The 16,377-nt window shown below is 45.1% G+C and overlaps 1 protein-coding gene and 1 long non-coding RNA gene across 2 annotated transcripts in view; both read right to left on the bottom strand.

Moving 5' to 3' along the window:
- Positions 1-287: 287 nt before the first annotated feature.
- On the bottom strand, positions 288-11,866 carry LOC138843906 (uncharacterized). Its single transcript, XR_011379077.1, has 3 exons — positions 11,763-11,866; positions 10,963-11,077; positions 288-423 (listed from the first exon to the last, which is right to left on the bottom strand). It is a non-coding gene; the product is annotated as an uncharacterized lncRNA (long non-coding RNA).
- A 1,012-nt stretch (positions 11,867-12,878) lies between these two features.
- Positions 12,879-16,377, bottom strand: part of ALG10B (ALG10 alpha-1,2-glucosyltransferase B) — a 192,327-nt gene continuing 188,828 nt past the window's right edge. Inside the window, exon 4 of the transcript XR_011379074.1 lies at positions 12,879-13,054. The gene's annotated coding sequence lies outside the window, so the exon portion shown is untranslated. The remainder of the gene's footprint in view (positions 13,055-16,377) is intronic.

The raw sequence follows: 16,377 nt of genomic DNA, 5'->3' as shown, positions 1-16,377 counted from the left end.
AAGTCCTTTCTTAAGACGAACCTCTTGAAAGCACAAACTACTTTATACAGATAAAATTCCTTGACTTCTTGCTTTGGAGGGATAACATGAGCCATCACTGTAATCCAAAGTCAAGTATTTGTAAAATGTATTCCTCATTTGAGCCTGAAGTCTGTTCTGGTTTGTCTCTTCTCTTTGGCTGAGAACATGCCAGACACTTCAGCAACGAATGGGATTGATTATTATAGATCAAGGACTGTGAACACAGCCTGTGTCACACCTACCTTAACGGCGGAGACAAGTTCCTGCCCCGGATACCTTTCTTCCGTGTTAGGCAGACTGACCACACACTCCGGACCCAGCCCCGACAGTCTTCCACCCTACAGTGCGGTGTGAGATTGTCACTTCATTTGGCTTACGCTCATGGTTTCCTTGGCTGGACACCTGCAAGGCAGCACGCGGGACGTGAACTGAGAGGAAAGTACTGAACAGTGGAGAAGTCAGCGTCTGAGGTTCACAGACAGACGCTGGGTCACAAGTGATGCACGTCACAGGGCGTGAGGAAAACATTAGCCAAAGCGGAAAGGGAGCATCGGAGAGGATTTGGAGCAGAGAGAAGGGTGATATTCTCACAGGAGGATGAGGTTGCAAAGTCTGATTCCGGGCTCCTATTCCATCCTTTCTCCTGTCTCACTCTGTTGGTCCTGTTTATTATACAAGACATCTCCCCCAAGAGCGCTAAGCATTTTACACAACTCCTATCTTTTTTTAATGTTAGCCTGCTACGATGAATACTGAAAAATTATCTTTAAATTTTAATTGCTATTTTTGCCCAAACAATGTGTTTGTGTGTTAGAACATGAAACACCACCACAAGGCCTGTCACAAAGACCAGACGTCCTCATCCCCAACAGCCGTGCTGAGAGGGAGTGAAGAACCATGAGAGGCAGTAAGCGCAGGATTGTCCTACAAAGGAACTGTGCAGCCAATGTGCTCTTTAATTAATGAAATCAGTGGGGAAACCGCACCGAAGGTGAAGCACAAAACCACAGCTGTGGATTGCCCCCAGAGGCCTGGTCTGCAGAGTGGCCGTGGAGAATGTAAGAGGCAGGGCCTTACAGGAGGCCACGAGGCCACTGCAGTGCTGCCTATGGCAGGGACCAGAGGGGTTCTTTGAGGAGACCCCAAGTTAATTCCTGCAGAGTGGGTTGTTTGAAGAGCCTGCCCCTGCATTGCTCTCTGGCTCCCTGTCTTTGATGTGCCTTCCTCCTGCACCTGCTCCTGCCATTGTGATGTCATTGCCAAGGGGTCCTCACCAGACCTGAGTCAATGTTAGCACCCCAGAAGAGCTCAGAATCAGGAGCCAGAGACACCTCTCTCCTTGTAAAGTTACAGCCTCAGGTGTTTCACCACAGTAACCAAAAGCAGACTGTACACCCAACGAGAATGACTTGCATTTCTACCAGTCTATGATACATTACTTCTCTTGTTTGTTGTAGCAAAACAGCTGGAAGACAACCAAAGGCACATGCCTCACAGAACCTTACAGCCAGGAATGTGAGACTGTGAACAATGCAGATATAAGCGCTGAAGTCACGTGGGGATTTTTCCATCTCTTTCAGTCTTTCCTAATTGCTCCATAGGGAGACCACCACTTCCTGCTCTTGCGGCTATCCTAGCATTGACTTGCATGCTGAGACAGGACACTGAAACCACCCTACTGTCGCTGCTCGCCGTGGACCCTGCTTACTGACCCTGTCTGCGGCAGGTGAAGACGTGGCTGTCATGCGACACTCCTCACACATGCTGCTCTTGCCCTGCCCCATGGGCATCCATGCCTGCCCACCTCACAGTCGCGGAGCTCTAGGCCATGCTGGGAAAGCTTGCTGCAGCATCCCGTATCATCGGAAGGACCCTGCGTTTTCTGGGCCCCACGCCTTCCTCTCTACAGATCTGTACTTGGACTCCCTAGAGCCCTTCTCTGCTAATCGCCCCAGTAGGATGTGAGTGGGAGGCAAAATTTTGAGACCGTCTCCCAGTAAAGACTATGATTAGTGTACCTTTATGCTTGATTGATAGGTTAGCTGTGTGTAGATATCTAGGTTTTGAGACATTTTCCTTAAAATAGTTTAAAGCGGTGCTCCAGTATTTCCTAAATTACAGTGAAAATGTCAGGAAACTGATTCTATTTTTATTCTCTATCTTTTGTGTGACTCGATTTTTCTACAAAGACACTTCTTAAATCTCCCATGAGTTCTGGTGTTTCACAGTGCTGTCTTGGAATGGGCCTCTTCTTCATCCAGCGGCAGCTCTCTGACTCTGGGCCCATCCTCCAGCTCTGGGAAACAAGCTTAGTAATTGGATAACTAGTATTCTGTCTTAGTTTTTCTGACTGTTACGTAGATGTACGACCTCATGCACTAGTTCTCTTCTCTTCTCTCTGGGATTTAAAATGTGCTCCTTCCTTCTACATCTGAGAATTTCACTGATTTTTAAAAACTTTGACATAATGCTTTTCATTCAAGTACTTTCTCTCAATTTTACTCTGTGTTTTCTGTATCACCTTCCCCTCTTTTTAGTGAATGCAGTTATACACCCAACAGATGACGTCAGTTGTAACATTGACTATTATGTCACTTTTCCTTTCTGTTTAGGCATTTGGTTTTCACTACAGTATTCTAGCTGTTTTATGTTAGAGGCTTTCCTCAAACGTCTGGTGCTACAGGCTGAACATGCAGAGTTCTTAGAACCAGGGATATGAGGTCACTGTCATGGTGCAGGTGCAACAGGTTAAGCTCCTAACTCGAAACTGCTCTGCTTCTGATCCAGAACCAAGAATGAATTAATGTTTTTAAAATTCTCTGTGGTCAGATATGGTGGATTATTCGCATACTGCTTGGAGCCGGCACTGTGGCGCAGTAGGTTAACCCTCCGCCTGCAGTGCCAGCATCCCATATGGTGTTGGTTCAGGTCTCAGCTGCTCCTCTTCCAATCTAGCTCTCTGTTATGACTTGGGAAAACAGTAGAAGATGGCCCAAGAGTTTGGGCCCATGCAGCCACCTGGGAAACCTGGAAGAAGCTCCAGGCTCCTGGTTTTGGATCAGTCCAATGCCAGCGGTTGCAGCCATTTGGGGAGAGAACCAGTGGATGGAAGACCTCTCTCTCTCTCTTTCTCTCTCTCTTTCTCTCTCTCCATCTGTAATTCTACCTCTCAAATGAATAAACAAAATCTCTTTTTTGGAAAAAAAACTTGATATTTGCATAGTACTTGGCAAATGTTTGTTTCTGACATGAAGAAAAGTATTGTGTTTGGAGAGAGGAAAAAATAAGAAGAGGGGGGTGCAAAGGACAGACTCAGCTGCTGCAATAAAATCTGAACCCTTGCAGCTGTCAGTCCTGCGGCACACAGCACCACACCCGCGAGGGGGCAGTGTCTCCAGATGCCCGCGTCTTTCAGGTTCATGTCTCACTGTGCGCGGCTCCTGCCATCCAGTCCATACTGCCTTCTCTTCCTTTGTGCCGCTACAGCTCAGCTTACCCACTCTCTTGTCAGGATAGTTACAATATGAAATGCACTGTGCACTCTGGCACCGGAGGTTTAGCCTTCATCTCGGGAGTGTCGGACGTCCAGCAAACCGTTGAGATGAGGTCTGGAGGAGTCCAGGGCTCCCTGTGCCCCTGCAATCATCCCCCATGCCACCTCTCCCACCTTCCCTGGGGAGACACCAGCCTTCCCAGTAGAAGGGAGCCAGGCCTGTCCTATAAAATGCCTCAGAAGACAAAGTCATTAAAAAATGCTTTCCAAATGAATTTTTAATTCGTTCCCTTGCAGCTTTACACATCCATAACATCTTCTTTGCCTGAGGAGCGCTGCAGAAAAATGAATTACGAAAATAAACCCATGAAGAGTGGAAATGAGCTGATCCGTTTGCCCAGCTACCACAGAATACAAATCCTGAGCAGAACGGGTTCTTGCAAAAGGAAGGCAGTAAGGCTGTTCACCTGTCACTCACAACATGGCAGAGAGAATAGAAGTAACTAGGTAACATGTTAAAACAGACTAATTAGGAAAGGCCAGGAAAAAATGAACATGTGTTTGTCCTAAAGATAACTGTCAGGATTTTAAAAAAAATATTATTTTATTTGTTTGAAAGAGTTAGAGAGAGAGAGAGAGAGAGAGAGAGAGAGATCTTCATCTTCCATCTGCTGTTTCACTCCCTAAATGGCCATAACAACTAGAGCTGGGCTAGGCCAAAGCCAGGAGGCAGGAGTTTCTTCCAGGTCTCTCACGTGGATGTGGGGACTCAAACACTTGGGCCATCTTCTGCTACTTTCCCAGGCCATTAGCAGAGAGCTGGAGCAGAAGCAGATGAGTCAGAACTCAAACTGGTGCCCATACGGGATGCCAGCACTGCAGGAGTGGCTTTACCCACACCACAAGGCCAGCCCCCACACAGACATTTTCAGGGAAATTGCAAAATTGCTTGTCCTGAAAAAATAAGGAATTATCTGGAATACTGCAATGAAAATCATATAATAAGAAGTAGTGGTGCCTTGAAGGTAAAATGAAACAAATTATATTTGCTCTTTCCTCTTGCGTGTGTGTGTGAGTACATGCGTGAGTACATGAGTGTCTGTGTCCGTGTGTGTGTGCGTGCATGCGTGTGTGTGTGCATGTGTGTGAGTGTGTGTGATTTGATGCCATTTCTTGGAAACGCATGGAGGTTGCAGTTTTCCACGCCAGCCACGCCAGCCTGAGCTTCCATCCATCTTCACGCTTCCAGAGCTTTCCCGTGGTCCCCACTTCCAGCAGGAGGAGGAGGAGAAGGAGGTCAAGGCCAGGGAGGACGGTGGGGAGTGGATCCCTGGAAACTACCCTGCTGGGAAGTCAAGGTAACCACGGCCATCAGGAAGGGAAGCGGCGTGCTCTCTGCACTCAGGATTCTCTTGTGCACGTGGCTTTCCCCCCACAAATCTGGGACTGCACCTAGCGTGCACCTAACGAGGCGGTTAAAATCAGGGAATTACTGAAAGCACGTCTGTGTTGTTCGGCTGGAAGAAATCTTGGGGGCAAGTGCTGGGGAAGGCACACGCAGGAGTCTCGGCAGTGCGGTACTGACCTGGCACCCCTGAAGGGCCAGCACCTCTCACAGAGCCCCTGGTGCTGCCTTCTGTTGTCCTCTTGCTCCTCCCACGAGTCCTCATTCCAGTGTCAAAGATGTGGGATCTTGTTCAGGTTCTGCTTTCTCCAATGATGAGGAAGCTCTGTGGGCTCCCAGGGCAACTGTCCCCTTCTCTCCTGTTATTTGCTGTTTGTCAGCATCCTTTAGGTAAACTGTTAAACCACCCTCTAAGCTCGGGAGGGAGAATGTAGCAGAGGGACGTTCTGCTGGCTGCCCACTAGCATCCAGAAGTCCATCTGCATTTTGTTAGAGGTCAGTAGAGGCCCCCATCCAGATATCTTTGAGGATCTGTGCACACTCAAGTCCCACCAGGAGCAAGAGAGCTGTCTGCATCTGCTCACCCCTGTGACGACACACTCCAGGAGACTGCTAATCACCCTGAGATGCCCAGGGGCCTGAACGGACAGCTCACAGCTCTATGAACCCTATGCCATGAGCTTGTCAGCACAGGCAAGACGGAAGAAGGCACCAGGATTCCAATGCTGGTGATCTGGGACGCACTCACTAAGGAAGGGCCCTGAGACAGACTTTGAAAAATCGTGAGACATTTGCCGGGCAGAAAACGGATTCTCTCCTGGGCCAAGGACGTGGTTAGAGAAAAACAGGGAGGTAGGAAACAGCGCGGCACACCGAGGGAAACGAAGACTGTCTGATGAGGCCCAAATTTAGAGTGCAGGAGGAAGCTGAAGATAAAAGAGGCTAAGAAACCCAACTGAGACCAGGTCAAGCTGATCTTTAAGACATGCCCCAGCACGTTAAAGCACTGAAATGGGTCCAGTCGGCAAACACACACACACACGTGGCTACATATCTGTAAGTCATTTACACAGGGCTTATGAGAGAAACATTAGTCCACTTAAAAATATGATGAGATTTATAACTTCTTAGTACATTACAGGTTAATTAATTGTACCATAAAATGTGGTCAGTATTTTTTATGATCTCCTGTGCTTTGCCACGTCAGTAGTAGGATCGAGCTTCCACCAAGCCACTGTTTTATCTTTTTTTTTATCTTTTATTTAAAGAATATAAATTTCCAAAGTACGACTTATGGATTACAATGGCTTCCCCCCCATACCGTCCCTCCCACCCACAACCCTCCCCTTTCCCACTCCCTCTCCCCTTCCATTCACATCAAGATTCATTTTCGATTATCTTAATATACAGAAGATCAGCTTAGTATACATTAAGTAAGGATTTCAACAGTTTGCTCCCACACAGAAACATAAAATGAAAAATAATAGATGATTTTTTTTAAATGATGATGAAATCAGATCAGACCTATTGTCATGTTTAATCCCAGTGAGAGTCAAGTTGGGAATTGATAATTTCTTTTTTTTTTTTTTTTTTTTTTTTACAGAAGATCAGTTTAGTGTACATTAAGTAAAGATTTCAATCGTTTGCACCCCCATAGAAACACAAAGTGAAATATACTGTTTGAGTACTCGTTATAGCATTAAGCCTCAGTGTACAGCACATTAAGGACAGAGATCCTACATGAGGAGTAAGTGCACAGTGACTCCTGTTGTTGACTTTACAAATTGACACTCCTGTTTATGGCATCAGTAATCTCCCTATGCTCCAGTCATGAGTTTCCAAGGCTATGGAAGCCCCTTGAGTTCTCCGACTCTTATCTTGTTTAGACACGGTCATAGTCAAAGTGGAGGTTCTCTCCTCCCTTCAGAGAAAGGCACCTCCCTCTTTGAAGACCTGTTCTTTCCACTGGGATCTTTTAAACACAGTGATGAATGCACATGATTACCCTCCAAGTCTTTTTTAAAGCACGATTTATAAAGAAAAACAGTAATCTTCCACAGTACCTGGGCCCATACCCAGCTTCCCCTCCCATCTCCAGACCTACTGCCCTAGGACAAGCTATCTAGTTCTATTGCTAACTGCAAGAATCCTTAGACAGAAAGAGGGACTTATGCCCTATTATTAAAATATATAAAACTGATGCCAGCATTGTGGCATAGTGGCTAAAGCCAGCGTCCCATATGGGCATTGGTTCACATCCTGGCTGCTCCATTTCTGATCCAGCTGCCTGATAGTGTGCCTGGGAAAAGCAGTGACAGATGACCTAAGTGTTTGTGACCCTGCCTCCCACATGGGAGACCCAGAAGAAGCTCCTGGCTCCTGCCTCTGGCCTGACCCACGGCTGGCTGCTGTAGCCATCTGGGGAGTAAACTAGTGGATGGAAGATCTCTGTTTCTCTCTCTGCCACTGCCTCTCTCTGTAGCTCTTCCAAAATAAATAAACTAATATTTAAATTGTTGACTAAATTAATTACTTGATTTATTATTGATGGAATTGGTTTAAAGAATTGCTCCATGTTTCCATGTCTGTATCTCAGTGAATTAAATCACATTACTATGTTGTTCACATAAATAATTACAACATGATGGCATGCATCCGGAGCAACTTACTTTTTTATAAACGGGCCTCACTGATAAATATTTAGGGTCAATGAAAAACAGTATGTGCCCTAATTTCTGAGCAAAGCAACATTTACTGAAGTTCTATGTGTGCCAAGAACTATACGAGGCATTTTCTTGTTAGTTTCCTATTTAATACTCATAATGATCACATACATTAGATTTCATAAGCACATTTAAAGATCATAAAGCCCGTTCATTAGCTGCGAGTCATTACTGGAGCACTGCTTGCCACTTAATTTCCCACAATTCCTCTTCTTTCAGCCTCGCAGGGTCAAAGCAGGTATCCGCAACTGGCTGACCTGACTCCTCTCCCCGGGACCCTCGTCCCTCCTGGACCACAGCGTGGCACTGTCCTGCCCCTGCCTGCCTTGCTTTCCCAGGCCTAGATTCTGTCCCACACCTCCCACCTGAGTGGCAAGAATCTACTATTTCCCAGGGTTTCCCTATATCAACACCTTATCTCTTAAATTATGGAGAGAATGCGCACCTGGTGATACTGGCCCGCTTATAAATAATTTCCAGTATTCATAATCTCGTGGGTTCTGGCCATACATTTAGAGAAGAATTCTGAATACTGGCTCAAATAGACCAGGCAACATGGCAAGTTTTTAAGGATTTTATTCAGTGAGAGGAATACACAGGGGAGTGAGGGCTTTATTTATGGCAGAAGAAGAAGTCTAGAGGCTAAGTTGGGTCCATACCAGGCAGAGAGCAGGCCAGGAGGGAGCCACGTGGAGCAGGCGTATGGTTAGGAGCAGCCACAGGTAGTGGCAGGAAAGCAAAGGCAGAGAGCAGGCCAACAGGCCACGTGCCTTGAAGGCGTGGGGCAACAAGGGAGGGGCCCACCATGATCCGGGCTTTTTATTCACTCTCAAAGGGGAGTGGTTATGTAGTCTGATTGGCAGGTGGGCATACAGGTGTGGTCAGGCAGGGGCGTGAGTCACACAGGGGGTGTGGTGGAGGGCGTGGTCTCCAACTTACCAATCTAATAATTTTATCCTATCTGCCTGCCTACATCACTGGGATGTCTCCTTTGAATGTCCACTTGCTCCACCCAATTATAGCTTCTCCAAGCCCTGGCAGGCGACAGAGACTCTGAGAACGTGTCGCATCCAGACTCATCTGAGTGTCATCGAGCAGAAACTGCTGCTTCTCCAAAGCTCCGTGTGTTGCTTCTGCTTGATCACTTTCATTTCTAGGAATCATCTTTCAGATATTGTGGGTTTTCACTGACTTTTGAGTGCTGTGTTACTGTGCTGAATGCATCAGGGTTGGTGAACACATTCCGGCTGGAGTTTCCTATCAGAACAAGGGCCGCCGGCGCCGCAGCTCACTAGGCTAATCCTCCACCTTGCGGCGCTGGCACACCGGATTCTGTCCCGGTTGCCCCTCTTCCAGGCCAGCTCTCTGCTGTGGCCCGGGAGTGCAGTGGAGGATGGCCCAGGTGCTTGGGCCCTGCACCCCATGGGAGACCAGGAGAAGCACCTGGCTCCTGCCATCGGATCAGTGTGGTGCACCCGCCGCAGCGCGCTGGCCGTGGCGGCCATTGGAGGGTGAACCAACAGCAAAGGAAGACCTTTCTTTCTGTCTCTCTCTCTCACTGTCCACTCTGCCTGTCAAAAACAAAAAAACAAAAAACAAACAAACAAAAACAAACAAACAAACAAAAAAAACCAAGGGCCACGGTTTTCAAGTTGTATTTGCTCTGGGTGGATGTGTGTCTGTGTGTGCACGGATATTTGAAAGGCAGTATTGCAGAGAGGCAGAGGGAGAGGAGAGAGGAAGGGGGGGGGCGAGGGGGCGAGGGGGCGAGAGGGTGAGAGGGCGAGAGGGCGAGGTCTTCTGTCTGCTGGTTCACTCCCCAAATGGCTGCAACGTCCTGAGCTGTGCTGATCTGAAGCCAGGAGCCAGGAGCTTCCCCTGTTGTCTCCCATGTGGGTGCAGGGGTCCAAGCACTTGGGCCATCTTCCACTGCTTTTCTCAGGCCATAGCAGGGAAGCTGGATTGGAAGTGGAGCAGCCGGGACTCAAACCAGCGCCCATATGGGATGCTAGCACTATAGGCAGCGGCTTTACCCACCTTGCCACAGCACTGGTCCCTCCCAAACACTTCTTGATGTGCACCAATTGGAAGCTGTCAACACTCACAACAGCGACAGGGAAATGCCAGGCAGCTCTCTAATTACATGCTTCACGTTTTATTAAAAGCGTCTGGTTTTCCAGAGTTCAGGTTTAGTTTCCCTTATTGTACAGGAATCCTATTTTCAGTTTTGATGGTTGCTAAGCAGGTAACCCACAGGGTTTGGACTAAGCGATAAGCGCAAAGTGAATCTGCTGGGCTGAAAAAAAAAAAAATGTTTCCCCTTGATTTCCTCTCATAATCCTCCTAAGAAAACTTTCAATCTCCAGACAGGCTGGCACGAAGAAAGAATTATTTCTGTCAAAGACAAAAACACCTGCCCTGGAACCAGCTGAACAGGTCGTGCAGTTTCTGCTGCGTGACAGCTGTGAGAAAGAGGCTCGGGAACCTGCTAATTCAATCAGGTGCTGCTTAATGCCCTTTGACGGATTTCCAATATGCATCGGCTGTGTTGCTATTTGGGAAAAAGAAAAAAAAAATCCCCAGCACAGAAACACGGCTTATGGAGAAGCAGAAGCCGACTGAACACGTTGCTGGGGCGCCTGATGAAACTGAGAGTTAATAGATCTGGTCTGAATCCAAAGCAAATCTACAATGAGTTACAAGAAAGTAATTAGAGAAGTATCCGAAGGCAAAAGCCAGCAACTTTCACTGCATATTAGGGCAAAACATTTGATAAATTGGAAGTTCTACTAGTTAAGCCTGCACAGTTCCTTTCAGAATTCTGGGTCCCCAAATAGTAAATCTTCATGGTTTATGCAATAAAAGATAATAAAACCAGCAGAGAGCAGAGAGTGACTGACCCATGTCTTGGGGTCAAGGAAAAATTATTAAAAAAAAATAGCCTCCTTCTAGACAAAAATACTGCATGCAAATCTCAGACTTCTAGGGAGAAGTCAGGAATGCACTCTCTTTAATTCATTAGCAAATCCCTTAACCCAGGAATTACACATCTAAAGGTCAAATTAGGAAGCCTTAATGAGACAGAGGGGAAGAACAGAAGTGGTGGCACCTGCCAGCAGAAACCATCTCCCGAAGTGGCAGCTGCTGCACCGTCCCAGCTGCCCATGGTTAGCAGCAGATACGGCTTCAGGCTACCAGGCCATCAGAATTTTCAAGAGAAGCCAGGAATTCATGTGAAATACTCAACTTGTAAAGGTTGGCTTGAATTTAAAATAGAAAAGAAAAAACCCCCAGCACTTTCTGAGGAAAGCCAAGCAAACCTGTGGGCCTCGAGGCTGGGAGTGCGGCGACCTCCCCGTGCCACAGGGTCCTCCTTCGCTGTAGGTGTGACACCGGCTCCCTTCGGCTCTCTGCCAGGAACAGCTAGAGCTGCACCTGCCGGGTCAAGAATGTGTCTGCTTTAAAGCTTTTGATGGATAGCAGCACACTGCCTCAGCAACTATAAACCAGTTTGTGTAGAAAATGACCATTCGAACTCTGAAAAATACTGTGTATAACTAAGCAAGCATTTTAAAATCTATCGTTTTTTTTAAAATTTAACAGTGTCATTATTCCTAATTATAAACATATTTTAAAATAACCATTGAAATATGGGAAACTGGATGAGGAAACATTAAAATCTCCCATCTTTCCAAGTGATTCTCTTCAGACACACACACACAATTGTATTGGAAAGAGATAAATCCATTATTATTATTTTGTTACTGCTTTTTCATTAAACAGTATGTCTGGGAGTTAATTCTATGTCACCACCAATATAACCAAACCTTAGCCTTTTTAACTGGCTTCACAGAAGTCTAGGTTTATCATCTTTATACAAAGAAATTAAAATATAAAAAATATAGTTATTTACTTAACCAGATTGTATTTGCAAACATTAAACTTGTTTGTATTTGTTCACTGTTAAAAACAATGAAACAACAAACATGTATACACTATATACATCAAATCATGTGGCAACTCCCCCTTGGAATGACTTCCCAAGTCATAGTCAACATGTATTTGAATTTGATATATTAACAAATGACTTTAAAAAGTTTGTATTCATTTATGTTCTTACCAACACCCAGGGCATCTTCACCAGCTGGGGCTGGGTCAGGCCAAAGTCAGGAGCCCAGAACTACATCTGGGTTGCTGCATCTGACAGGAACTCAAGTACTTTGCAAGCACAACAGCAGGAAGCTGAGTCAGAAACAGCAGCCAGCATTCATGGGATGCAAATGTCCCAAGGCAGGACTCAACCTGCTGTGCCGCAGGAGCTCACCCCATGTACGAGTAAAGTGTGCAATCAGAACATCAAGTCCAGTGGACGGCATTCCACGTTATTCTAGCAACACAATCCTAAAAGTATAATTTTCCTTTGGTTATTTATTTTCTCTTCTATGAATTTTTATAATAGTCCCTATAATTTTGTCAGTGTGTATTTATGTACCTATATTTGTTTTAAATTTGTCTTAACAACATAGACTTGGTCTTCCAGATTTTTCTGTTCCAGAAAATATTATTTAACAGTTAATGATGTGTTTTCTTGCAACATCAACTCACGCATGCCAAAACAACATCATCGATGCTAAAATCCCATACTTTATCTGCTCAAAAGAAGTCCTCTGGAGACACACAGATGATGGAAATTTCCAAAGCAGTGGCAAATTCAGATGAAGCTCATGGGTTACATAATGAAATTTTAATTGCACTGAGTGAAATAAATGTTTGGGAGCACTCCAGAGAAAAACAAAAATGTCTGGGTTGGTATAAAGCAAACAGGGAGGGACTGTCATTAGGTTACAGTGGGTTAAGCAGCCTCTTGCAACAGAGGCCTCCCATGTCAGAGCATGGGTTTGAGTGCCTAATACTCTGCTTCCAGCCCAGCTCTCTGCTAATGTACCTGGGGAGGCAGCAGACGATGGCCAAGCAGTTGCTCCTTGCCATTCACGTGGGAGACCTGGATGAAGTTCAAGGCTGCTGGATTCCAATGGCCCAACTGTGGTCGTTGTGGTCACTCGGGGAGTGAACCACAAGACGGAGAATCTGTTCTGTATCTACCTCTCCCTCTTTCTCTGTCACTGTGCCTTTCAAATAAACAAACCAACAAACAAATAAATACATCTTTTTTTAAAAAAAATGAGGAGAAAAGTAGAGTTACAGCAAGAACTGTTAACAATTAAAGGAAGCTCACTTTGCATTTTTGATCACTTGTGGTTCCCATGTTGAATGTGATGGATGATAGTGACAGTGGACAGCCCAGTCCAGGAAGCAGCCGTTTCTGAGTCCTGTGTCCCTGTGAGAAGCCAAACAGGAACGCATTTCCTTCCTGGACAAGCACTTTTGTCTTTCTTCTGTCCTTCATAAATCCTGCAAGAAAGGCATGGGTCTCAGAACACAGTACTTCTTAGGAGTTGGAGATTCACACATGCAAAGAACTTCTTAAGATGGAGCTATCTAGAATTCCTTCACGCACAAGACTGATTTCGAGAAATAACACACTTTAAAATGACTTCCGTGTATATTATTAATGAGATGAACTGTGTATCCCTCAATATTTCTAGGCAAAGAGCAAACAGTCAATTAAAATATAATGAGTATAATTTGTGCAAGATAAATTGAAATTCCAGAAGTGACAACCTGCACTGGAAGCATATTAAAACAATGGAGAGGGTTTTACAATTGCACAACTGTCATACACCAGAACCGCAGAAAACAGGCATCTCAGGAAAAGGATGATAATCACCTATACTTCCTCCACTGCCTAGAAATTATTTTTCTTGGATGTTGATTCTAAGGGTTCTGTTTCCTTTTCAAGTAACCCTACCTGGAGCAGTGACCTACCACCTTGCCACAAGGCTACAACAACATTTCTTGGAGTCATTAAATCACCGTCTGCATCTGCTCTGGGCTCTCCACTGCTAGGGGAGTGCTGGAGAGGAAACTTCAGGTGTATCTGGTCTTTTTGGCAATGCTGGTCTCAGAGAAAGTAACAAGATGCATTTTGCTACATGAATAAGGTTCTTCTGGATTTGCTGAACATTAATCATTCAAAGCCTGATCCACTTACTTCTTAATAAACTAGCCCTTTTTGCAAATTTTCTGGGTAACGAACGGAAGTATAAAATGGTAGTGAAAGACTAACATAAAACAAGCAATCTCTCATAAGCACACACATGCATACACATACACATACACACACACAGAAAAATCACCTAGCATTCACTTAACGCAAATTCCTAGGCACTACTCTAAGAATTATCCTTAGAACAACTGACGCCATCCTTACAACAGCCTTGTGAGTCCAGTACTAGCCTTTATCAGCATCCCCACTTCGCACATGCAGCAACTGAATCTAGTAAGTAGTAGAAGGGAATTCATAACCACGGACCCCGGTTTCCGTCTACACGAAGCTTGCAACTCCACCACCTCACTTCTGAAGTATTCTCACCCCCTCCATGGGTTTGCATCTACATTCTGCTCTGTCTCTGGGAAGAACCTAAGTATAAGTCATTGGCCAACAAATAAAGGTTTAGTACTATCCCCCTTCACACTTCGCAAAATGACCCAATCTTCCTTTTTGGTACTCATTTCCAAGACAGAAGACATTTACAGAGCGCCCATTCCAATCTTTATGGTTAATTCTCTCCTTTCTTTTTCAAGTTTCAAGATCTTTGTGTCTCAAATAAATATCTCTCTGATCATTTCTGAGAGCTTCCTTTAGCTAGAAATTAGAATAAAGCATTTTGCAAATATTTTTGGACGTCTTTCACATCCCACATTCCATTTTTAGGTGGTCTATTGGCTCTACCTTCGAAATACATTCACAAACCAGACATTTATCATCAGTCACATGGGTGCAAGCCTCTCATCCCTCACTACAGACACAATCCCTTCTAACTAGTCTCACCACCCCAGGGCGTTCCTCCTACCATTGAAACATGGAAGCCGTCACAGGGTGCCATCCACTCCAGTGCTCCTCAGTGTAAGCCTTCCCAGGGATATGCAGGGCATTCTCCCCTGTCGTCACCTCCTACCACCGTCCTCTATTCACAACACTCCAGTGCTACTCACTCCTGCAACATCCTCCCCTGTGACAGGCACTCCTGCCTCAGAGCCCTTGCACTGGCTGTTCCTCTCCTCTGGGTGGTTCTCTGGCCAGATGCGTGCACAGCTAACTTCTTTCCTCAAGTTGTTCCTTAAATATATTTTCAGTTAGCCTTACCATGACTTGTTTGTTTATAGTTGTAAATTCATCCCATTCCTGGTCATTGGCACTTCCTATCCTTTGTATTTTTACTATAGCAACAATCCTATGTGGAGTCTACACAGAGAAGGTGGTCTCATACAAGACAAAAATAGAATGGTGGTATCCAGAAGCTGGGACGGAAAGGAGAGATAAGGAAACGTTAACCAGCTGGTAACACGATATAGCTGCATGGCAATAAGAAGCTTTGGGGTCCTACTGCACAGTAGGGGGACTACAGATAATGTTAATCTATTTTCATCCAAGAAATACCTAGAAGATAAACATTTGGATGTTTTTACCATAAAGATAGGTATTTATATTTACCCAGAATGGACAATATACAGTGTAAATACATATTGAAATATGTAGCATATCACAAATATATATAATTTGCATATGTCTGTTAAAATTCTTTAAATAAAAATATTCTCATATATTATACATAATGATTATCTATCTTCCTCTTCCTCAGAATAGAATATAATTCTTAACAGCTGGAGTCTCATCCACTGTCCCAACTTTAATGTCCCAAACTCTTAGAACAGTGCCTGGCACAAAGCAGGTGAGAAATCATCTTGTTGAATGAATGAGTGATACTAATACACAGTATTAATATTTATTCCTGGAAGAGTTTTAAGGTTTTGACTTTATTACTTCAATCATCTTCTCAGAAAACCTATGAAGCAAGACTTATACTCTCAGCTCAGAGATATGAAATTTGTAGCACAAATAGGCACAAATGCCTACCAACTGACTACTAAAATTAACTGAAGTTTTTGTAGACTGTTGAGCACAGCAACAAAGGAAGGAAGAGACAATTAACCAAGATGCTTTAATTTTTGGGTTCCAAATAAGTGTTGCTTTTAATGGTCTATTCTGATTAATGAAATTTTATAATAATCTTTAAATATTAAAAGTGAACTATAAGCAGCAGTCTTTTTCTAAAGGCAGGCCTTCTAGAGATTTTCTTCCTCACACTTGAGCAGAGACCTGCTGTGGTGTGTGTCCCCCCAACATTCCCACGCTGAAATCTTACAGCCCAAAATGACGCCATTTGGAGGCCGGCCTCGGGGCTGTGATGAGATCATGAGGGTTTATCCCAGGACGGGATTGGCGCTCTTACAAAAAGAGCCCCAGGAAGCCCCTTTGTGGGATCCATCGTGTGGGTCACAGCAAGAGATGCTATGCAAAGGAAAATGAACCTGCGGGGTCGGCGCTGTGGCACTCGGGGCAAAGCTTCTGCCTGCAGCACCACCACCTCATCTGTGTACCGGTTTGAGTCTCAGCTGCTCCTCTTCCAATCCAGCTCCCTGCTCGTGCACCTGCGAAAGCAGTGGAGGATGGCTAAAGTCCTTGGGCCCTGGCACCCATTTGGGAGACCCAACAGAAACTCCTGGCTCCTGGCTTGGACCAGCCCAGCTCCAGCTGCTGTGGCTATCTGGAG

The sequence above is a fragment of the Oryctolagus cuniculus genome, chromosome 9 (genome assembly GCF_964237555.1).
Source record: "Oryctolagus cuniculus chromosome 9, mOryCun1.1, whole genome shotgun sequence".
NCBI lineage: Eukaryota > Metazoa > Chordata > Mammalia > Lagomorpha > Leporidae > Oryctolagus > Oryctolagus cuniculus.
The sequence above is the reverse complement of the archived record's forward strand: the minus strand, read 5'-3'. Positions and strand labels throughout refer to the sequence as shown.